This window comes from Pelodiscus sinensis, chromosome 7 (assembly GCF_049634645.1).
Source record: "Pelodiscus sinensis isolate JC-2024 chromosome 7, ASM4963464v1, whole genome shotgun sequence".
NCBI lineage: Eukaryota > Metazoa > Chordata > Testudines > Trionychidae > Pelodiscus > Pelodiscus sinensis.
In genome coordinates this window covers 57,473,505-57,497,247 of record NC_134717.1, presented here as the reverse complement: position 1 = coordinate 57,497,247, position 23,743 = coordinate 57,473,505, and the positions used below count along the sequence as shown (strand labels likewise).

General features: G+C 44.6%; 1 protein-coding gene across 20 annotated transcripts in view; it reads right to left on the bottom strand.

Annotated features, from left to right (window-relative positions):
* MAP2 (microtubule associated protein 2) overlaps positions 1–23,743 on the bottom strand; it is a 336,436-nt gene that overhangs the window by 167,120 nt on the left and 145,573 nt on the right. For 18 of the 20 annotated variants that reach the window (XM_075933890.1, XM_075933897.1, XM_075933901.1 and 15 more), the window contains exon 3: positions 16,332–16,399. The exons of 1 other annotated variant lie outside the window; for it this stretch is intronic. The gene's annotated coding sequence lies outside the window, so the exon portion shown is untranslated. Of the gene's footprint in view, positions 1–16,331; positions 16,400–16,799; positions 16,934–23,743 lie in introns of those variants that run through there. One more of the 20 variants, XM_075933891.1, reaches the window with a different exon arrangement.

Sequence of the window (23,743 nt, the reverse complement as noted above, 5' to 3'; positions counted from 1 at the left end):
TTAATACTTAGCATTTACATTCAGCAGTTTTCTTCCACACCCCTGAAGGCCACTTACAAAATAAAGGGTATTGTTACCTCAGTTTTACAGCTGAGGAAATGTGACCATAGAGCGGTTACGCATGGGTGGCAGGTAGACTAGGCCAGGGGAGGCCTGGCCTCGCTCACACTGCAACCTCTCCCCGAAGTTGGCAGCAGCTCACCTCCAGCCGGAGATTATCAGGTGGCTGTGGCCAGCCGGCAGCCCATTGCTGAGGCTGGCTGGCGGCCCATGGGTGTTCAGCCAGGGCTTCTCCGGCCCAGTGAAGAGGGTGGTGCTCGGGACTTTGATGAGCAGAGCTCCAGTGGAGCTGTGAGTCTAGCCTCTCTGAAAAGGAGGCTCCCGTGCCTGCCAGGAGGTTAAGTGACCTGTCCCAAGTCACAAAGCAATCAACAGGAGCCCTGGGATCAGAAGCTGGGTCTCCTGCTACCCTCTTCCACAGTACAAGGCTGCCTCTCTTGCTGTCATGTTTATTAACAATTTGCACTATGGTAGCACCTAGAGATGAGACTGGACACACACACCCCATTGTGCAAGGCACTAAGGGTACGCCTACGCAGCAGGCAGTTATTTCAAAATAATGTCGAAATACTGTCAAGCAGGAATTCTTACTCCAACTCCTATAACCCTCATTGTACAAGGAGTAAGGAAAGTCTGAGGAAGATAGGCTTGCCAGATGCTTTCGTTCTGAACATGGCAGGAAAAAAACTTGGTTGAGCCAAAACAAACAAACAAACAAACAAACAAACAAACAAACAAACAAAAACGGGAGATCAAACTTATTGAGGGGGGGGAAAACCCAGGAGACGAAAGTTGTCGAGCAAAAAAAAAAAAAGGTCACTTCTATCCAAGAAAAACATTTTTCATGTCCAATATTTTCTGTTGTTTTTTACCAGACTGGGGCCAGAAATAACAGACTGTCCGGGCGAAAACCGGACAGCTGGCAACTCTCGAGGAAATGCGCTCTATCTCAAAATAAGTGCTGTGAAGATGATCCCAATTTCAAAATAAGCTTGCAGAAATTTTGTAGCAGAATGATCAGAGCAATGGTTGGCAAATGTTGGATTAGTTTAATAATTGTTGTTTAATATTAGTTTTATTTTTACCTTTTTTTTGTTTAGTGGCGTGGGTCTGGGGGTTTGTTTATAACGAGTGACTTAGTGACAGCACAAGGAAAAGGCATCAGGAGCTGGTTGGAACCAACACACCAAAGAGTTACAACAACCAGATATTTCTATAAATCACACATGGATATTTGAGCTTTTCTGAGGAACTATCCAATTTTATGAGCTTCACAGTCTTTCAGAGTAAAGCTTATAGAACTGTCCCCCATCATCAATGCTCTCATAAGTCCCTCTACAAACTCTTCTTCTAATACATATCTTTACAGTGGGAAACTTCACAATAAATAAGGATGTGACAAATAGTGATTGTGCCTATATTTGTTATAACTTTCAAAATAAATTCTCCGTATGTTGAAAAAATCATTTTACCAGAAGGAATATATTTCCCCTTTATTCTTTGGGTAACCATCATATTTCAAAGTGCTACCCTTTTACTACATCCCTTAGCACCTGCAGTCATTTTTCTACCAATTTATTTTTCAAATATAAAAAAATATATTTTGACTCTCAATTCCATTTGGAATAATTCAGACAGCTGCACCGAATAAAAGTTCTATACACTATGATTCAGAAAAAAACATTAAATCTCAATGAAAAACTAAGCACTCGCTTATAAGATCTGCTGAATACGGATGGTTTAAGCATGTTCTAAGTGGTTTTCTGATGGTGCAAGGTCGTGTGGAAACAAGGGGCCCATGTACAACAGGGAGGCATTATTTTCTGTCAAAAAATGTACAGTTATTTTATCCAGCAAGGGATGTGTACTTGCCAAAGATTAAGAAGCACAATAAGATGTGGTTTTTTTAAAAAAAGTTAAGTGATTCTGCATGAAAGAGGGCAGATGGCAGCCACACAATAGCCATCAACTTTATTTAAACAGATAAGCATCCTCACTGCTGCTGTAGATGTGTTAAAATAAACACATGCTCTCTGTGCACAGAACCTTCTGACCTTCTGAGGAAGGTGCAAGGGCATGCCGCCTCCTTCCACTTTATCATTTACCATTTGTCTATTCTGTCTGACAAGCCAAAAGTAACAAAAGCTTCTAACGGCTGCCTTCCACTGGTTACAATAAAAAATGCATCCATTTTGATTGCCTTCCAAGCATATGGACGAGAGCTCCGTGACTAAGGGAGGCAGATCGTAAGAGGCAGAACAGCGTGGAGGTAGACGGCAGATTCCTGTCTCAATACATTCAATGTTTTGTCAAGATATTTCTGAGTCACAAAGGAGACAGCTGCCATGTGGAAGGCAGGGCCATATGAATTACTGCAGACCTAGTCCCCATTTCAAAGATGCAGACTTTCCCAAAGCAGAGTTCCTGTGCAGAGGAAGAAGGAAACAGGCCAGAAAAAGAGAGGAAGAAACAGAAAACTACAGACCTTGCTATCTCGGCCTAGGATGGGGGGAGTGGACAGATTGTGGTGAATTTTGAATGGTTGATGTGCATAATAAATGAAATACTTAAGCCCCACTAAGCAGCTAAGGAATCTGGATTCTGGGTTGATTTCAGTGCTATTTCTGCTGTTAGATGAATCACCGCTGTCTAAAGGTACTGATCTCGCTGAGAAATCAGAAGCCAGGGACAGTTGGATAATCTGGGGGACAGGAGAGGGCAAAGAGCTGAGAGAGGAATAACAGGAGAGATTCCATCAGCAAGTCATCATTCTTACCCCCACACTGCAGTGCGCAGGCCCTCCCCCGGAGACACGCAGAAAGACTGTGGCTTTTCGTATTCCTAGGACCACTTCACTTCACTGGCTTAACTTTCCTAGCAAAACTTCACAGAACACGAGGGCTACTGCCTCACAGCTGCCCAATCAGCAGGACTAGACATCAGCTCCAGCCTGTTAAGTTCAGCATTTCAGGAACTTCTAGCCACTAATTGTTTCAGCTAGTCCTACCCATGTGATTTATATTTCACACTTCTTAATCTTTATATATCCATTCTCCTAGGATCTCTGCAGACAGCATACCTGGGAAATGAAAGCACTTGGCCTTTCCATCATATAAACAAACAAGGCAGCAAACCCAGACAGGCCTTCTGAGTTAAAACACATGGCTTTCCTTCACAAGATGTGGGCAACTTATGGTATAATTTCTTCTTATTTCTTTTACAGGACTTTGTTAAAAGGAGGACCGCAAAGACAGCAATGCCGAGGGTCCACTTTCCTTTGGGAAGCACAAAAGAAATATTTTCAGACAACAGTAGCTGTGCTGGAGGGATTCTGACAATCAACTATGCCCTCCTATTGAGGACTGTAAATTAAATAAACAGTGGCACAGATGTGAAGAGGCTTGGTCCAAGAAGGGGGTCACTGGTGGGCCCCATCCACAACCTGGTGAAACTAAAGGGAGCAGTTTCATTGAATTGTATCAGACCCAACGGAACCTACGTCAAGACTTTTTAATCACTTTTATTTCAGGAGTAATATTTTACTCCACTGACAAACATTCCCTTGGGAGCGCAGTTTAAAAAAAGAACTAGTCTGTATTTAAACAGAGCAAAAGTGCAGGATGAATGACAAAAAGTGCATTCAGGTTATTAAAATATTATTTCAATTTAGTGATTTAATTTTCAATATAAAATGACAAGATATGGATTTAAAATAGACCTGCAAATCCATATCATAGAGGACACATACACACACAAAGATTGGACCTAAGTCATCGCTCACTATTGAAGTCAGCTGAGTTACCTCAGGAATGAATTTTCCCCATGATTTTTATCCTGACAATATCCTTTGAAACAATCATTTTAATTCCAATGTTGTTCTATTTTTGATCAGGATCAAGAGTTTATGTTTATATGTTCCCTGACTGTTTTAATACCCCAGAAAGGCATTTTGTAGGGAAATCAGAGTTTTAGTACAGGCTCATAAAATGCTACTGGGGGCATAAAAAGAGTCCTGAGAAATGTAAACATAAATGCTAATAAAATACACAGAAAGCAAATACTTGGCCACAGACATAATGTTTGATGGTGGATATATTTGAAATTCTCTATTTTTTCATGGATTTATTTGGAGTTTGGTGAATACTGGGAAGGAAAATCTCTTGCAAACACTCTGGCAAAGGGAAAACCACATTTCAATGCACTGTGTATCTTTGTTTGCCCTTTCGTAAAGGAGATAATGGAAGAAAAATTTTGTTTATTTGACTGGTCATAGGAAATGAATTTCAGGGCCCACAGACAAAATTTGTTTTTGATAAGCAACAAGATTCACTTATTGGTCACATTTCAAAATGTCAGCGAGATGTGGGTCTTTCTAAAATCGAGATATAGACGGTCCCCGAGTTATGAATGGTCGATTTACAACCGTTCGTACTTACAACCAAACCTCCCATTAAGCGGTCATAAAGGCGGTTCCTGAGTTACGAACGTGACCCGCACTTACAAACAGTGTGGTCGCATGTAAATGAATAGGGTCCAAGTTACGAACACTTCGAGTTACGACCAGTGTTTGGTCCGTAACTCGTTCATAAGTCGGGGACCGGCTGTAATTAACTTCCTTCTCCCATCCTCTGTTTTGTAAGCTCTTCTATGCAGGGAATGTCTTTTTTGTGTGTGTGAACTGTGCCTACCCCAATGGGACACGATCCTGGTTGGGGCCTTTAGATCAGTGTTTCTCAATCTTTCCCAGACTACTGTACCCCTTTCAGGAATTTGATTTGTCTTGTGTTACCCCAAATTACACCTCACTTAAAAATGACTTGCTTACAAAATCAGACAAAAATGTACAGAAGTATCACGAGGCTATGTCTACACTGTACGATTATTTTGGGATCAGCTATTCCGGAAGAAATACTGTGAAATAGTTTATTTTGAAATAGCATGTCTATACTACAGGGAAGCCTCAAAATTAGTCCAAGGCAAGCTCCCCTAATGTGACGTGCTACCTCGATTTAGAGCCCCAGCAACCACTGGGAAGTAATTATGTTGAATGGCCTGGGGGAGGAGCTATTTTGAAATAGCAGCAGTCCACATTACTACTATTCCAAAATAGCTGTTTCGGCAGAGGCATTATTCCTCATGGAATGAGGTTTACAAACGCCGAAATAAGCTGCCTGTTATTTCAAAATAATGGGTTAGCCGTGTAGACACTCACACTGTTATTTTGGAATAACAAATTTTATTCCAAAATAATAATGCTGTGTAGACGTCATTCACAGTACACCAGGGCGGGCAATAAAACAGCAGCGGTTCACCGGGTTCCTGAGAAAAAGCCTTCCCCCTGCTTCACAAAACAGCTTTTCTTGACATTGACACATTTTGGAAATGTTGTTTGTTGTTTTTTGTGGACAGATAGAGATGAAGGCTGAGGTGAATGCACTAGGGTCTCAAAAGCTTGAGGATGACCTCAACACAACACATGCAAGTCAAATTACAGTACTATTAGTCAGGCAGGTATGCTGCATGGAGCCCAAAGACTCCCGGACCAAAAAGAATATATGGCGCGTGAGCAGAATGAGACCAAGGGGTTGAAAGCTAGCTATACTTCACAGCTCCTGGACAGCTCAAGAAACATTCTAGCCCCTCAAAAGCTAAATAGTTCCCAAGCACTGAGAGTTCAAATCCAAGGTAGGCAGAAATGTGAAATAAAATGAGATATCTTGCTATATCTGCCTCTCACCAACGGTGTTTTTTATTTTGCATAAAAGGAAATAAATCAGACATGCAAATGCTCGCTGGGGGGGGGAGGGCAATCGGAGGTGAAAGTGGAGGTGAGAATAAGGAGAAAAAGTCTGGGGGACAGCAAGGAAAGGGGCCATTATATGAAGGGACAAATGAGGATGGCCAGGTAAAAAGGGGGGGCATGGAAAGGGAGACATGTGGAAAACAAGGAGAATAGGGAAAAGGGGGGGGTCTCTCATCATTTCTTCCTCCTTTGGTGGGTCTGAGCACCTCCCCCCTACCTGTCTGTGTGCATCATGTGTGACCAAAGGCTCTTGTGTAAATTACATTGTCATGGGATAAGAGGGTCCTTTCATGGACTGAGAAATGGTTGGAAGACAGGAAACAAAGGGTAGGAATAAATGGTAAATTTTCAGATTGGAGAGGGGTAACTAGTGGTGTCCCCCAAGGGTCAGTCCTAGGACCAATCCTATTCAACTTATTCATAAATGATCTAGAGAAAGGGGCAAGCAGTGAGGTAGTAAAGTTTGCATGATACTAAACTGTTCAAGATAGTCAAGACAGAAGCAGACTGTGACAAACATCAAAAAGATCTCAAAAAACTAAGTGATTGGGCAACAAAATGGCAAATGAAGTTTAATGTGGATAAGTGTAAAATAATGCACGTTGGAAAAAATAACCCCAACAATACACATAGTATGATGGGGGCTAATTTGGCTACGACAAATCAGGAAAGAGATCTTGGAGTTATCATGGATAGTTCTCTGAAAACATCCACACGGTGTGCTTTGGTGGTCAAAAAGGTAAATAGAATGTTAGGAATTATTAAGAAAGGGATAGAAAATAAGACACAGAATATCTTACTGCCCCTGTATAAAACTATGGTACGCCCACATCTTGAGTACAGGCAGTCCCCGAGTTACGCGGATCCGACTTATGTCGGATCTGCAGTTACGAATGGGGCCCTCTCCCTGGTCTCCAGTAGACCAGGGAGAGGAAACAAAGCGGCGGAGCACGCAGGCAGCGGACAGCCCAGATGCGCGTCTGGGCTGTCTGCTGCCCACGTGTTCCGCTGCTTTGCTCCCCGTCCTTCTGGTCTGCAGTCCAGGGAGACGGGGAGCCCGAGGGCAGCAGGACAGCCACGGCGCATCTGGGCTGTCCCGCTGCCCCGTGCTCCGCGGCTTTGCTCCAGATGCCTGTAGTACAGCAGCTGGAGCGCTGCCGGTTGGTCCTGTAGCGCAGCTCTGGGCACTACTGGACCAACCCGGCAGCACCCCAGCTGCTCTGCCCCAGGCGTCCTGATTCAGCCACTGCTGGTCAGTTTCAGCAGCGGCTGAATCAGGATGCCTGGGGCAGAGCAGCTGGGGTGCTGCTGGGTTGGTCCAGTAGCGCCGAGGAGCGGCGGCGCTACTGGACCAACCCAGCAGCACCCCAGCTGCTCTGCCCCAGGCATCCCCAAGTCAGCCGCTGCTGAAACTGACCAGTGGCTGACTGCAGGAAGCCTCTGCCCCGGGCTGCCTGGAATCAGCCGCTGATCAGTTTCAGCAGCAGCTGACTTGGGGACGCCTGGGGTTCTTAAGTTGAATCTGTATGTAAGTCAGAACTGGCATCCAGATTCAGCCGCTGTTGAAACTGATCAGTTTCAGCAGCGGCTGAATCTGGACGCCAGTTCCGACTTCCATACTGATTCAACTTAAGAACAAACCTACAGTCCCTATCTTGTACGTAACCCGGGGACTGCCTGTACTGTGTACAAATATGGTCTCACCTCAAAAAAGATATTTTGGCCTTGGAAAAGGTTCAGAAAAGGACAACTAAAATGATTAGGGGTTTGGAACGGGTCCCATATGAAGAGAGGCTAAAGAGACTGGGACTTTTCAGCTTAGAAAAGAGGAGATGGTGGGGGGATACGAAAATCATGAGTGGTGTGGAGAGGGTGCATACAGTGTCTATAAAATCATGAGTGGTGTGGAGAGGGTGCATACAGAAAAGTTCTTCATTAGTTCCCATAATATAAGGACTAGAGGACATCAAATGAGGTTTAAAACAAATAAGCGAAAGTTCTTCTTCACACAGCACATAGTCAGCCTGTGGAACTCCTTGCCAGAAGAGGCTGGGAAGGGAAAGTGTGAAGCCCTTTCTGCATGGAGAAGGCAGTGTAGTGGCAGATGATGTGGAAAAAGCCAACACACTCAATGGTTTTTTCTACCTTCACCTTCACAGACAAGGTCAGCTCCTAGACTGCTGCACAGGGCAGCACAGGATGGGAAGGAAGGACCAGCCCTCTCTTGTGAAAAACAGATTAAGGATTATGTAGAAAAGCTGGACACGCACAAGTCCATAGAGTCGGATCAAATGCATTCAAGGGTGCTGAGAGGCTTGGTTCTTCTTTGAGCTGAGGGTTGGACTAGATGACTTCCAGAGGTCTCTTCCAACTCTAATCTTCTATAATTCTATACTGAATAGGAGCTACCTATATATGAACAACGCTGAGCCCACGCCACAGAAAACATCCCCTCTAAGTTTTACAACTCCCTCAGCAACTTTCACAACCTCCTCAGACTTATTCACAGGATATCAAACACTGTACTTTCCACTTACCTGTCCTTAAACCACACATCTCACAAACCACAGCTGCTGACAACCTCCAGGGCAAGAAACCCTAGTGTCCAGGTTGTAACGCCGCCTAGACAACACAGCAACAAAATGAAGCACATGGGATTTCCCAAGGTTCATACACGTCTTTCCTTTGATCACCCACACAGGGATCAGGGAGAGTGGCTCACTCCCACTGTAGCCCCCAAGATCACAATTCCAACCCTAACTCTTTCAAGAGGCTCCCACTTCTTCCTCCACCATTCAGTACACCTACACCTAACAGAGTATGCAGCAGAAATGCAATGCAGATAATTCCCAGTGGCTATTGCTGGTTCCAGGGAGCAGAAGGGCAGGCAGAGTTAAGGTTGTGTGGGCAAGTATCTTAACTCTTCATTTCCTGATTTTACAAGTTTGAGTTTTGCTGAACTTGACATTAAGGAAGGGCACAAACTATCACCAGGCAACGTTAAGTGAATCAACGAAAGCCAAAGGGTCTCCAGTAAGAACCCACCATCTGTTTGCCTTGTAAACAAAATCATCTCTGGCAGGTTGCTCTGAAAAAAGCAAACTGCTGAAAGGCTGTGGCAAGTTCTCAAAGAGTGTTTCCATCTCTACCTCTTCCCTCGCATCCCTGTCTTCTGCAACGCAACTCTCATGTTCATTCCTCATGCTGCTGCTTCTCTTTCGCAGAGTAACTGGGCACCAGTATCATTACCACCTTTCGCAAGAACAAACCTACAAGTGAACATTCTTCAGATGCCCTGACCTCATGTCCCTGTGATTGGACAAAAGCCTGTACCACATCTATTGTTCTCCACTCACCATTCCCAGCGACTTTCTGTGCATAGTTAAAGGGCTCAGCTCTGCAGTCACTGCTAACTTCCAGAACCAATATTTCAGTGCAGTACATGGCTGTGAGCTGGCTCTAGCAGACGTACCTTCGGATGCTAGTGGTGCCAATATTTGGATTACCCCCTGCTACGTGCACAAGGCGTAAATGTGTGTTTTTGGCATACCTCCTCCTCCCACTACTACCGCCTGTTCACTGTGCATGTTGATAACCAGCAAAGTCAATTTAAAAAACAACACAAGGCAGCAAGAGAGGTTTTCTAAGCTGTTTCCCTTTGAACCGAAGCTCTGCTTTTCCAAATCAGGATTATGAACAGACATGCAGGCCACAATTACTAATTTCTTAGTGACTAGAACTATTGTGAATTAAAAGTAGTAGAGGCAGAAAACTGAAGACCAGTAAAGTGTAAAAAAGCCCTTCATAGAGATAAATATTGCTGTGTATGGGATGAGACACAACAGCATGCTACAGGCACTAAGGGTATGTCTAGACTGCATCCCTCTGTCGGCAGAGGGATGCAGATTAGGCAGGTCGACATTGCAAATGAGGCAGGGATTTAAATATCCCGTGCCTAATTTGCATAAAAATGGCTGCTGCATTTTGCCGACTCAGCACTTTGTCGGCAAAAAGTGGCAGTCTAGAGGGGGATCTGTCGAGAAAAAGTCTTTTTCCACAGATCCTGTAAATCTCCTTGCAGGAGGCATAAGGGGCTAATGGCAATCCAAAATTCATATTGCTGTTGGTTAGCTGCAGTTTGACATTTGCTTTGAAGTGGTCCCATGACTGAGCATTAGAGCCAAACATTAACTTTTCATGAACATTTCCACTGGGAAAAATGTACCTGAAAGTAAGTTTGTGGAAAGCAAACAGAAAAGCAGTAAGAACACGGTTCTAGTGCAGACACTGAAGACTCAAGTGAATATTTGCAGAAATGCTTGTTGTATTTGCCCAGCTCTGATCTCTAGATGTTGCAGGACATATAACTGTAGGATCTACTTCTGCAAGCCTTCTGTGGCTGCTGTTCCTGTTAGTACTTACTGGTGTTAATGCAGTGCCTCAGGACCGCCATTCATGGGAAAGGGCCCCTTTGTTCTAAGCTTTGTAAATGCAAGGAATGGCTATATTGTCAAAAAATGTAGAAACAAACACACAAACCAACCCTGCTGCAGTAAGTCTCAGGCCTAGGCCTACAGACTGCAGCTTGAGCTATGGCATCAAAAACAGCCATGTCATTCTTCCAGGCTTGAGAGTCTTTGCTCCAACCCAAGCTGGAATATCTACATGGCTACTTTTAAAATTCTAGTGCAAACTCGAGGCTCCAGATCCCGTCTCTGAGACAGGCTGCCATAGGGCTTTCGCATCTCTCTTTTTTAGAGTGTGGAATAATTTGGGAGAGTTTGCCAAGGGCTATGGTGGATTCTCCATCATTTTTAAATCAAGATTGGATTTAATTAGATGGAGACATTTTTCCAAAAGATCTGCTCTAGGAATTATTTTTAGGAAGCTCTATACCCTTTGCTATATAGGAGGTCAGACTATGATCACAGTGGGTCTACTGAATCTGTAAATCAGTAAGTCTAAAGCTCTTTTAGATGTATGTTAATAAATCCAGTACAGGTTGAACCTCCATAGTCCAGCTCCCTTGGGACCTGGCCGATGCTGAACCATAGAATTTGCTGAACTATGGGAGTTCAATATAGCCTAGCAGCATTTTCAACACTTCCACTGCTTACTGGGCTGGTAGAAGACATTTTGGGGTAAATTAGAGCTGAACAACAGCACTGAACACTGAGAGCCAGGGCTAGTGGCTGTAAACTTTATGGGACCGCAGGAAACTTGGCCACACCCAGCTATCTAAAATCGTGCTGGACCATGGAAGTTGCCAGACCAGACAGTGCCAACTAGAGAGATTCAACCTGTATAATTTAACAGCAGTTCTGTGTTTTGTCTTAAAGGATACATTGCAACAGCTGAATGCTTCAAATGCACGTTAACAGCATGTATTCCAGATTATGACTCCATAACAAACTTTATGCAAGAACATTTTATTATTGTTAATATTAAAAAATCATGTATCTAGCTGTACACATTTACATGATTGTCATATGAAATCAATGATAACATTCTCTTTAACTTCTGTGAGAGCACAAAAAGACATGAGACTGTAAATGCATTTGGGAAGGAAATATGCAAGAAGCTAAGGCCTGATCCTGAGATATGCTAGGTACGCCCTCACCCCGAGAAGACCAACCCACCCTACAGTATGCAGCACCCATGCAGCATCTTGCAGAATCAGGCCTTGTGAGTAATGACATGTCTGTTTAACAACAGCAGTTTAACAAGAGGCGCAATTTAAAATTGTTTAAATCAGCACAAATAGTTGCGTGGACACCCTTGAATCAATGTAAAAATGGCTTAGGGAGAGTTAAATTGATTAGGAACATCTTGAAGCTAAATAAAAACAAGCCCTCTTGACTCATATGAGGACAATCTGAGCAGAGTTTTGCAACTGGTTTGACTTGAGGGTAGACAAATCCTAAATCACGTTGCCCAACCCCAAAGAATTTACAATCCAATGATTTAGTTCTCCTCTAAGTGAAGTCAAATAGAAAGTTGCCATTGATGTCAAGGGGAACAGATGGGGTGCTTTGTCTTCAAAGGGAGGTTACAATGTGTTTATTTGTGTAAATGTGTACCTGCTGAAATTTTACACATGTTTACACATGGGGCAGCAGCATGGAGGATGGAGGGAGGGGCAGGTGGCTCCACTTTTAAACCGGCTCCTAGGGAATGCTGTCCCCCTCCCCTCCCCACTGCCTCTGTGGGAGCCAATGGGGGAGGGGTGACAGGAGGTTCATGGGAGCTGGGATAAAATCCGGCTCCCCATGTGCATTGGCTCCTCCCTCCTCCCCCCGCTCCCCGCTGCTTCTGATACAGAGGAGGGGGGTGGTGCATGTAACCAAGAGATGAGTAAAGGCTCATTGGTTAACCATGTACTTGGCTACATGTTCATGTTCCTGCTTCAAACACATTCACAAGCAGAGCCAAAACCGTTTTCAAAAAGATTGCCCATTTGTCTGTGGTAATACTACATGGACAGGAAGTATTTTGTATTTCAAATTTCCTGATATGACCACATGGCTCTGAGGGAGTCCAGGGATAGAATTTGTCCCTTTACACAAATGCACTCCAACAACTTTTCAAATCTTTATAGTTCTACCATTTTTCTCCCTACCAGACATTCTCTTATATGGCTCCATCCTACATCTCTCCGCATGTGACAAACTTTTAAGACAAGAAAGGCTTCAAACCACCATTGAATCAAAATAAGGTCAACACTCCTTCTTTTCCCCATTCTGCTAAGCAGCATAGAAATTACAACAAAATACTATTAGTACATTTGTGCATTCATAAAAAACCCCACAAAATACAATTGCAAGAGAAAAGTGATCAACAGTCAATTTATGGCTCAAAATTTCAGGACCCAATTCTGGTAAAACGATTTTGATTTGTACCTAACTTTCCACATTGTGAATTGCCAATGGGCCAGCTCATGAGACATAAAGAAAGACACATGCATAAATCTGTGCAAGATCCATGTGTTAAATCACACGCTTGAGTCTGGGTCTGAGGTGACGCAGCATAGCTCTGTGGTTTGCAATGGAGCGAGGCTCATTACACCAGACCAGCACCTGGCAGTACACTTTTGCGCTGTCGTGTCACGTCACCCGTGTAAACAGTTATGGTGGCAAATCATTCTAAATTATCCTAAGCCTGATCCTGATCAGATCCCTTTTGCAGTCTAACAAAAATAATGGACACGTTGGAGCCAAGAGGTATTTTTGCAACTGCCTCCTTTTATTCCAGTACTTTGGAGAATGTCAATGATCATAAACGATCAGGAGATGAAAGACACTGACTAGAGGTCGATAACTGAGTATCTTGCCACATGGCTGTGTTACGGACTCTGAACCCTAACTAATGGCTCATCTCGGAATGAGCAACATGGTCATGGGAGCAGACAGAAGAGAAAGAATGATATAAAACACTGTAGAGTACCCTAGCTCTGAATGAACTGGAGATCTAATTTTCCAGCTGTCCTCCCCAATGCTTCCCTTTCTAGCTATGCGCCACATCAAACCATTTTGTTCCACGCATACAATTCCCATCAATATGCCTCTGAACTTTGCACAAAGGCTGGGGTAATATTTTCAGAAGTAAGAGATATGAGTATCCAACTACTTTTGAAAATTTTAGAATTCGAGGATCTCTGCTCTGTCCCATGTTCCTTTCCCATCAAGCGGACTCATTTTTGTTTAATGCAATCAAGCGGCATTTTAATATTTTCAAGCTGCCAGAATCAACAAACTAACTGGATTCAACAGTCACAGGCACCTAGTCACCTCCTTGCAAAAACTGTGATGACTCAGAAAATGCTTTTAGAGCAGACTGTCACCCAATGTACTAAAATAGATTGCCCACAATTTCTCACAAGCTCTGCAATAATTTACTACTAAACTGGCACTGAAAATGCTGCATTGCACAACTATTCAGAGGTTTCTTTTAGTGGCAGTCAAGTGAACGGTCTTCTGACAATAAGAGCAATTGGAAGAAGGGCTGAGCTTTCCTACCTAGCTTTTAGAGAATGTCACAGATTTTTGAATTATGAGTCAGCTGTATTCTTTACTTGTTCCTGCCGGCGCAATCCCTTTTTGGCTTTCCTAGCTCCCACATACTAAGCTAATGTATCTCTGACAGCACAAGCACCTTCGCAAGTAAGCAAAAATATCTTGTACAACATGGGAATAGACTCACTTCTATATATCATGTGTACCTGAAACTCACTCAATACTGTGGAATCACCACGTATGTAATTTACTGTGAAAGGAACCTTATATGGAGCCAAGTCATTCACCAGTAGATTCCCAGGAAAATAAAATTTCAGCCTCGTGTATTTGTACCATTAATTAATTAATTATTATTATTACTAGTACACCCAATTCTAAGATCAATGCAATATATAGACTCCCATTATTGTGATATTTAGGTGCCTTAATTCAACTTTACATTTACATAGTTCCCGTTGCCTGAGGATTTCAGAGTTTTTTATAAACTTTAGGACTTCAGCTCCCCATAGAGACAGACAAGTGTTACCACCCTGCTTTTTCAGGGTGAGAAAAGTCCAGCACAGACACATGCAGTGATGTTTCAAAAGACAAGGAGCAGCCTGCAGCAGTAGAAGTCAGGCCTGACAGGCCTGTGGCCTTAATCACCTTTCTTTTCTAGTTAATGGTGCCTGGGTTTAGCTCGTGAACCAGTCTCACATGTTAGTTGAGAGTAAAGATCCACAACTTTCATTTGGTTTACATGTTTTTCTGACATCCTAATATGTGGCACCTGGAAATTTTACTGGAAATCTCAGGACACTGTTTTTTTCACAAAGTTTCCAATATTCCTGCTTTTACCCAGACTGGTAATACCAAAAGCACTCCCTTTCCTGCTGATTTTGGGTAGGGGGAGAAAAGAAGAATTGGAGAGCTTCTGATATCTCCCGAAGACACCATGAAACAGAACAACAAAGACATACGTGAAGTGTGGGCCTTAACTTTAAACACACACACACACACACACACACACAATTAATTCTAAGTACATGAGTAACACCATCAGACAATTAATTTTAAAAGTAAGTTGAACTTTTCTGAATTCTAAATTGATTTAGGGTCTGGGTTTTTGGGGGAGGGGCAGATTTTTATCATTTCTTATTTCAGTCATTCAGTCCGCACTGATATTGGCATAACCAGTCTCTTAACATCTAAAAAAACAAGGTGTAGAGATTACGTGAATGAAATCCCATTGCTTCTAGGAAGCTACTGTAGGTTGAGAGACATGACTGCAGAAGTTAAGCAAAATTAACACACTTCTGAATTTGTGTTGGGCTGTTGGAGTTCCCCATAACATCTGTTTGTTTGTTTTTTAAGATATTCATAGAGACTTGACAAAGCCCGATCAATTTCCTGACAACTGAAAGGCAGCCCATTTGGAGGTTTGGCTTGCTAGAAGCTGGGAGAAGTATGGCACATAAGGGGTTAACAAATGGTGATCATACATAGTATCTCCACAGAGACAGAGAGGCAATTTTGACCAAAAAACCCCATTACAAGTGATTTAGGAACATGAGTGCCACTGAAGAAAATCCATGTGGCTTGTGCTCCTAAAACACTTTGATCCTTCCAAAAACATCACCCAGTTTTCAAGCGCCATCACAGAAGCGCTCCTTACCCCCAGTGGCTTCCCAAGAAAGCCTCTAATGCCACACAGAGTGTCTCAAAGGTTTAGAGACATGAAAGAAAAGGAGAATATATTTCTCATTTATGTTTCAGAAAAAAAAACTTAAAAAATAGCAGATTCTGCTGTTTTTGTAGCCACGTGTAGGAAGAGTCTCTTGTGTGCTAAATGATGTACTTCATAAATACAGGGAATGTGCTCCTTTAGTGTTGCCTCATATTAAAATTCCATGCACCAAAACCGAAGCTGAAGCACATGCATTTTCTGGCCACAAGGTGCCTGTTACCAGCAATTTCCCCTCCCCGAAAATGATACAGTATTAAGCCATCCATATGATTCCAGTTCTAAGTTCTGTGATAATTCATTAGCCAGGTAAAATCTAACCCTTTTCTTAGTATCATATAAAGCTTTCAGTTCCCTATTTAAAACCCCTCTCCTGCCCCGTTTCTAATGCTATTAACTTTCAGTGCGGATGGAGGATTCTGAACAGCTTTCATAGGGGTTCTAAATCCACAGAACAGGTAAACAGACATTAGAATTCACCCTTTAGTGGCCACTGTGGTTGAAATGACTGATCTGAGGAGGTAGTCACCAAAGATGAAGCCGTCTAAGCTTATACCTACATATTAAAAGTAAATTACAGTCTGCAGTGAGATCAGATTGAATGCCAGACTAAAGCTGTAACGTAGCAGGCTATGACAGAATGAAGCAGCACATACATTTCTAGACTATCTTAGGAGTATTAACCCCACAAGCCTACTTGTTTATAAATATATTAAAATATAACGTGCCTTACCTTTTTTGATCTGTGAAATAAGTAGATCCTAATCTGGGCACCACGTCAGAGACAACAGGATGGAGAATCTATTAAAAGGAGTGAAAATATTTCATTTTTGATCCAACAAGATATTTTCTACAGCTAATGGGGGGGAAGGGGTAAACCTAGTTGTTTTTGTTCTACTAACCTGGATAGATAGATAGATAGATAGATAGATAGATAGATAGATAGATAGATAGATAGATAGATAGATAGATAGATAGATAGATAGATAGATAGATAGATAGATAGATAGATAGATAGATAGATAGATAGATAGATAGATAGATAGCATGTGCTATAGACACATCTTGAATTGATCCAATGTGCACAAATGCAGCACTTAATATCCGGCAGACTGAATTTGGTATGCTGCAACACAATGGTGGTTTTCTTTTAATTTGCTGAAATCACACCACGCTGACATTCTAAAGAGAAAATCATTACCGGCTCATCGGCTGCCACACCACAAAAACCTGTCCTTAAATAACTGCTGCCTAATCAGTCTCCCGGAGCATTGCGACCCGTCCGCTCGCTGCCGATCTCCAGACAGACACAATCTGCAAGCCACCAGCTTGTCTCAACCATGTGTAGGTTGGGAAAAGGAAAGCGGCGAATTAGAAAAAGTCCCCGCAGTGGTGAAAAGGAAAAGAGGGCGAGTGGGAGAGGAAGAGGGAGCTCACTGTCCGTGGAATTTTCCAGAATGATGACAAGGCAGCCAGCACCGCCATCATGTACTTACAATAGGATACTGCGTTTGCGTCTGCTTGAGCAGTCTGTCAAGGGGTTTCTGGTATCAAATGCCTGACAGGCATTTTAATTGCATTCAGCCAAGTGTGTCCTCACAACTCAGGCCTCTAATCCTATGAATTTCATCAAAGGGCTTCCTTTGCGGCAGTGCCAAACACACACACGTGCACCCACTACACACGGACAGCAGCATGCGGTGTCTCTGTAGCTATACTCATCCAAATCCTACTCGGGTTTTACATACTGTACATGCTGGAAAGGAGGTCTCATGTGCTGCGTGATGGAGTGGGAGTGTTTTAATTTTCCTGCTTTATTTTTCTATTCAGCATTTCTGTTGGTGTTTCATTTACTCAGTTATTTGAGCTGCAGCTTTGACAGAGAAAGACGAGGAATTCTCACCAGAGCTAAAATGTTGTCAGTAGGCACCTTTTTCGCCAGTATTTCTCATTAATAGTCCAGAAGTCCAATTTTGCTACCACTGCCCTATAGTTTACATGTTGGGCTCAAAATCTGTATGTTAGAAGTGTGTATCAGAAGCTAGCATAGTTGTTGTTTTTAAAGCCACATTTGAACAAAATCAGATTAGATTCTTCTGAATTATTACACCCTATACACTGAAGAAAAAAAAGAGTTAATTTGTCAAACTTGTTTTCAAGATGGGGAGAGGAACTTCCTAGCAAAAAAAGGACAAAAGAAGAGCTCCAACTCGGGGTATTTCTATACTACAAAGGTTTTGTCGAAGAAACTGCTGTTGACGTGCAGAGGTCACCAAAATAAGGTGCCAAAGCATGTTTACACTTGCTCCCTCTGTCAACAGATTGCGTCCACATCATTAGCTCCCTGTCGACAGCAATGCACTGTGGGTATGTAAAAAGTGCCTGACAAGCCCATCTGTTGCTAGGTGTTATGGGATCACGGAACAGAGCGCAGGGCATCTGGGGACTGTGCAAAACACATTCCCTCTGCTTTCTTCTGCACCCAGGAGCTGTTCCAAGTGCCCACCCCAGCCCATCTCTCCTCTTGAAATCAGAGCTGGCCTTAAGAATGGGCAACTGTGGCAGTTGTCAAAGGAACTTAGGGGAGGTTCAAAATGTTTCCCCTCATGAGTGACAAAACACCTAGGGGCCAGGCCTTCCTGGAAGCCCTTCTTCCTCACCAATCACCACACCCCCAGTGAAAGGGAGGCACAACAAAACGGAGGAAGCTGGTTTGAGGAGGGCACGCGTGGGACTGGAGTTATGGAGAGCATGAGGAGATGGGGTGGAGCAGGTGTCTTGCTGGCAGTTACAGGGGACGGAGGATCTGGGATGATTGAGTTGGGGTTGGTCCTGCTTTGGGCAGAGGGCTGGACCTGATGACCTCCTGAGGTCTCTTCCAACCCTGGGATTCTATGGTTCAATGTGAGAAGCAAGGAAAGCGACAGGACTCTCCCAGCAAGCCTCCTGTGTCTCATCCAAAGGGAGTCTAGTCTCATGGCTGCCAGCTAGAGGAGGTTTACCATCTGCAGAAGCCAGGGAGGGTCCAATACGTTGCTGCCTTCACCTGAAGCATGGAGCTGCTCTTCTGCTCCTCCACCTTGGCTAGTAGCAGTACCCTCATGGTCCTCCAATTGCTCCCACAGCTCCACTCCTCTAAAGACTCCCTCAAAGCTTCTAGTGCTTTGGGGGAGCCCATAAACATAAAACATGGGGAGCAAGGGTCAATGCATCTCCACAGATGATCCTTGCATCCCAATCTTACAAGGTGCGGGCAAATCAGATTTCCCTTCTTCAGGCTTCAGGAAATCAAGCAGCCTATAACTTCCTTAGTTCCTGAGTTCCAGATCAGAACTATTACAAAAAATTATGAACTTTTGTGCATAGGAAGCTAAAGCTGTAAGCCCAGATCAACAGTAAGTGTACACTACCTTTAGGGAAAATTAGAGATCAGACTATAAGCCCAGGAAAAGCAGAAACGAGGTTGCTTCTCAAACCAGCCACCCAAACTACTTCAACTCTGCCCATGAAACGATGTCTTGAGAAAAAACAAGCCATGGAATCTGTTCACAGAAAACAATTTCATTGCATCAGTCTTCACAAAAACCTGAGTGCCTGACTCAGAAAGCATGTGACACTCCAACTTTCCTTAGGATCATAAATGCACGTAAGCAAAAATTTCACAAATTCCTGACCCGACAGAGAACATCCTCCAATGCAATTGATATGGACCTGATCCTGTCAGATGCTGAGGGCGTTCAGCATATGATCAGCACCCCCGATCGCCTGGCAGAATCCAGCTTTATGATGCACATTTCTAGCAGCTCTCCAAGTATCATTGGACATAAAGCTAGCTTGTCTCCACAGACAATCCTTGCATCCCAAGTTAATGAAACTAGAGTGCTTAAAGGTTAGCAAGACAACGAATCCTCCTCCTTTCACTTGTGAAGCAAGTCATAAAACCTAAGTTCTGCTGCATAGGGATGTTAAATATCGGTTAACTGAATAGTCGAGTAACTTCATGAATTCTCACCAGTTAGTTGACTATTCTATAGTTCCCAGGGGCGAGGCCAGCAGCCAGCATGCCTCAGCCTCACTCCGGAGGAGCCTCCTGCCACTCCATGCTGCTGCCTCTGAATCAGAGGCAGCAGCGCGGGGTGCCAGGTGGGAGCTGGTCTGCAAGGGGATCCAGTTTAAAAAACAGCTTCCCTCATGGACCGACTGCCTGTCACCCTGTTCTGTGACTCTGATACAGAGGCAGCAGCATGGAGGCAGCAGCACAGGGTGGCAGGGCTGCTGGCCAACCTGCTAAAAATTTACTGGCGGGCGGGGGGAAATGCGTGTAGTCTATAGCATTAAGCTATACATTTTTGCTTATCGGCTAATTGGTTAATCGACTACACTATTACATCCCTACTGCTGTATACATTTCCTATACGCTACCCATAGAGAAGGGAGAAAGGGAGACTAAAATATATGGGTGCGTCTACACGGTATCTGGAATGGTGCTTTCCAGCACAGGCAGAAAGATGCATGCTAGCTCTGCTCGAGATAGTATATGACAGCATGTCCTGACTACAGTCCTCTCCAAACAGACAGTCTGCAAGCCACCACTCATATCCACATGGCTATTTTTAGCACACTAGCTCAAGCAGAGCATGTGTGTGCGTCTACTCAAGCACCCCCCCCCAGCTGCAATGCAGACTTACCCCAGATAGGGACAAGAAAGTGAGTCTCCCTTGTCTTCTTTGCTCAGTGAAGTCTTAATTCTGCATCTTCTGGGTTGTTAGGTTTGAAATGAGGCACCCACCCACACTGGCACCTAAAGGGTTAACCTCAACAGGGCGCAGGGCAGGGGAGTCCTCTGAGTGCCCGAAGGAGGCTGCATGAGGCACAGCCAATCAGGGAGGACGTGCAGGGAATAACCAATCAGGGCCTGTCAGACTCAGGTAAGAGAAGCTTTAGGACAGGGCTGGCTCAGTTGCTGTTGGAAGCGCAAAGTGTGAGGAGACAGACCCTCCTGAGCTGGGACCTGGAATAGTGGGTGGGCCTGAGTCCCCCTCCCCACTTGCCATGGGGAAGTGGCATGATTATGGGACAGATACACTAACTCCAGAATATGGAAATAAGCATGGTAGTATGGCTGACGGTTCCTGAGGTTGAGAGAGGGGCTACAGGCAGACAAGGGGGACAGACCAGAGGCATCCAAACAACAAGAGGGAGGGCATTAGCCTTGAGCTAATCCCAAGAGTAACTAGGAGGAGGTACTGGACCAGCAGGAAGTGACACGCCTTGTGGCAAGCTTTTTTTAAATTTAGTTAATTTTTATTATTGTTTCTAGAACTGTAGATTAGGGTGCCAGTAGAGTATCACCCTCATTTTAGAGACAGCATCTAGAGGCAAGGAATGATTAAATGACTTCCCCCAAGGTCACACAAGAAGTCAGTGGCAGAGGCAAGAATTGCATCAGTTTGATAAAATTACCACTAGACTATGCTATGCAAATGACTGCTCTCTGCCTGCAACAATCCTTTAATCTTGACAAAAGGGGTTTCAAACAGAGGTGTATGTGTGTGTGTGTGTGTGTGTGTGCACGCGCGCACCTGGTTAACAGTTTGTGGTGCCTAAAGTGGCATCTAATATGATCTTGACTGTAAATTAAAAGGTGCCTTGTGAATACAAAATGTACGTTCACAAGGCACCCAAAGGCCAGACTATTTTGTTTTCAAACTAGGGATATGAATAGTTAACTGGTTAAATGGTAAGCAGTGCCCTTATTGAGTGATGCTTACTGGTTACAGTTAACCCCGGGGACTGGAGCAACTCCCCAGCTAGTGCAGGCAAGGGGTGCTCCAGCCCCACTAGAGCACCCCCCGCCCACGGTGGGTGAGGGTCTGTTCCAGCCCCCAGCAGTTAACCATAAACGGTAAGCATCACCTGGTAAGAAGCGGTACATCACAGGTAGTGGCACTCTAGCCCAGCGAGAGCTGCATCCATCTGCCCCCGTGTAAGCGGTTAACCAGTGAAACATAACGTTTAACTGGTTACCTGACTTTGTATCCCTGTCTCATACCTCCTTGTTTGATCATTTTAAGCAGTAATGGAAGGATGGCCACAAGACCTTTTTTCAGCCCTAAAGCTGGAGGGTGCAGCTGGAATCCCATCATTGCCAGTTTGTCGACCATAGTCAGAAGCATCAGAATATGCCAAATTTGACAGTGCCCTGCCAGGAGGCCAGCCTGGGGGAAGATCTGGGATCCTCTCTCTTTCCTTTGTCCAAGGAAACAAAACTCAATGAATTGTGCGAGGCATTTGCATGCCCGGTACTGTCAGCGCCTAAGCCTCTCAAAGGGGCTCCGCAGCAAGGAACGTTGAGACAGGAATCAGCAGCATCACTATCGCCATGGTTACTGGTACAGTATAGATTAAATAAATGGGATGTGAGATGAGGAGCCAGGAAAAGCTGCAGCCTCCATTACCAGCGGCCTTCTTTGACAGCTCCACTTTCGATAAAAATGAAACCTTGAATCAATCTCCCTCTGCATATATTAGAGTGTGTCTGTCAGTCTGTCTGTGCCTCCGTTTGTTCAAGAACGTCTCCTACACAGAAGGAGCCAGGGCCACCAAATTTGGAAGGCAGCTTCCTCTGCTCCTAACTTAATGCAAGCCCAGGATTGGGTTGTGCCAGGAGACCCAGAAGCCCCAAGGAAGGGGCAGATTTCCATGACATGCAAAGGGAGGAAGGGCTGCTGTTCGCAGGGACGAGATATGAGAGAGGCCAGTGGAGGCAGCGAACCCACAGAGGGGAGCTATCCTGCTCAGCGCCCACTGGGGGCAGCTGCACCACCAGGGGAGAGGCCAGCAGGGTTGGGGCTCCACCCCCTTGCCTGCCAGCACCCTGAGTAAATAGCCCCCTACCCTAAACCCCAAAGCCACAGCACGGGGGGAGAGAACAGGCCACTGGCAGGCGGCAGGGGACGGGGAGAGTGAACAGGCCCCTGGTGAGCTGGAGGGGTCTGGGGCAGAAGAGAACAGGCCCCGGCAAGTGGAAAGACCTAGAGGGGAGAAGCAAACAGGTCCCTGGCCCCCAGCTTCCTCCCCTCCCCCCTCCCCACACACACACCCCTGAAGGACCCAGGCAATGCCGGGTAAGTCTGCTAGTTTTACGTGACTTATGGTCACAGTTTCTCTGAACCCTCAGAGACAGGATTCTGGAGTCAGGACATCATGAAATGTGTGTGAAATATCTGCCAACCACCTGCAATATCATGCCGGCTAGCATGGGGGCTTCAAGACTGTCTGGTGTCATTTCACCTGAGGCTGGAGGACATATGTAAAAGACAGGAGTTAATTCCTTTTATGTTGTCTCTTTTCTCTCGGGGAGGCAAAGTTACATAGGCTCACATTACAGCAGAAGTAAAGGACTGGGAGACTCAGCCCTTGGCATGCAGCCCATCAGGGTAATCTGCTGGCAGGATACGAGACAGTTTGTTTATGTTGAGAGTCTGCAGGCATGGATCCTGCAGCCACCAGTGGTCACGATTCACTTTTGTCAGCCTGCGCCACTTCCCACAGCCCCCATTGGCTGGGAACACAGAACGGGGAGATGAGAGGGTCAAGCCTGCGGAGTGGTCGTGCCACTAGGAGTTGTGGGGGTCATGCCTGCGGACGCTCAACATAAACAAACTGTCTTGCAGCCAGCCAGCAGATAACCCTGACAGGCTGCATGCCAAGGGCTGCCAAAAGCCGACCACTCATTTAGCTAATCCCATTCCAACAAAACCTCTCCACAAACTCACTTTTAATAACCCAGACAGAAAACAAAATGTTGGCAACTCCCATGACACTCGCAGACCATCACCATCTCGACGCTGTTCATCTGTTACCTCCCTTTCCCCTTAACCCTTTGCCTGTTTTGTCTCTTAAGATGTTAAAATCTTTAAAGCAGGAACAGTCTCTTATTTTATGTTTGTACAACGCCAAGTACAATGGGATCCAATACCAGTTGGATACTCCAAGCGCTACCAAATACTACTAATTAGCACCAATAGACCGATGCTCTCACAATCAACTGAGATACCTTCAAGGGATCCAATCTGCAGAAAGCATTGAGCACCCATCGTCTGCCAATGAGGTGTCTCAAATTAGGCACCCAAAACCTGAGGC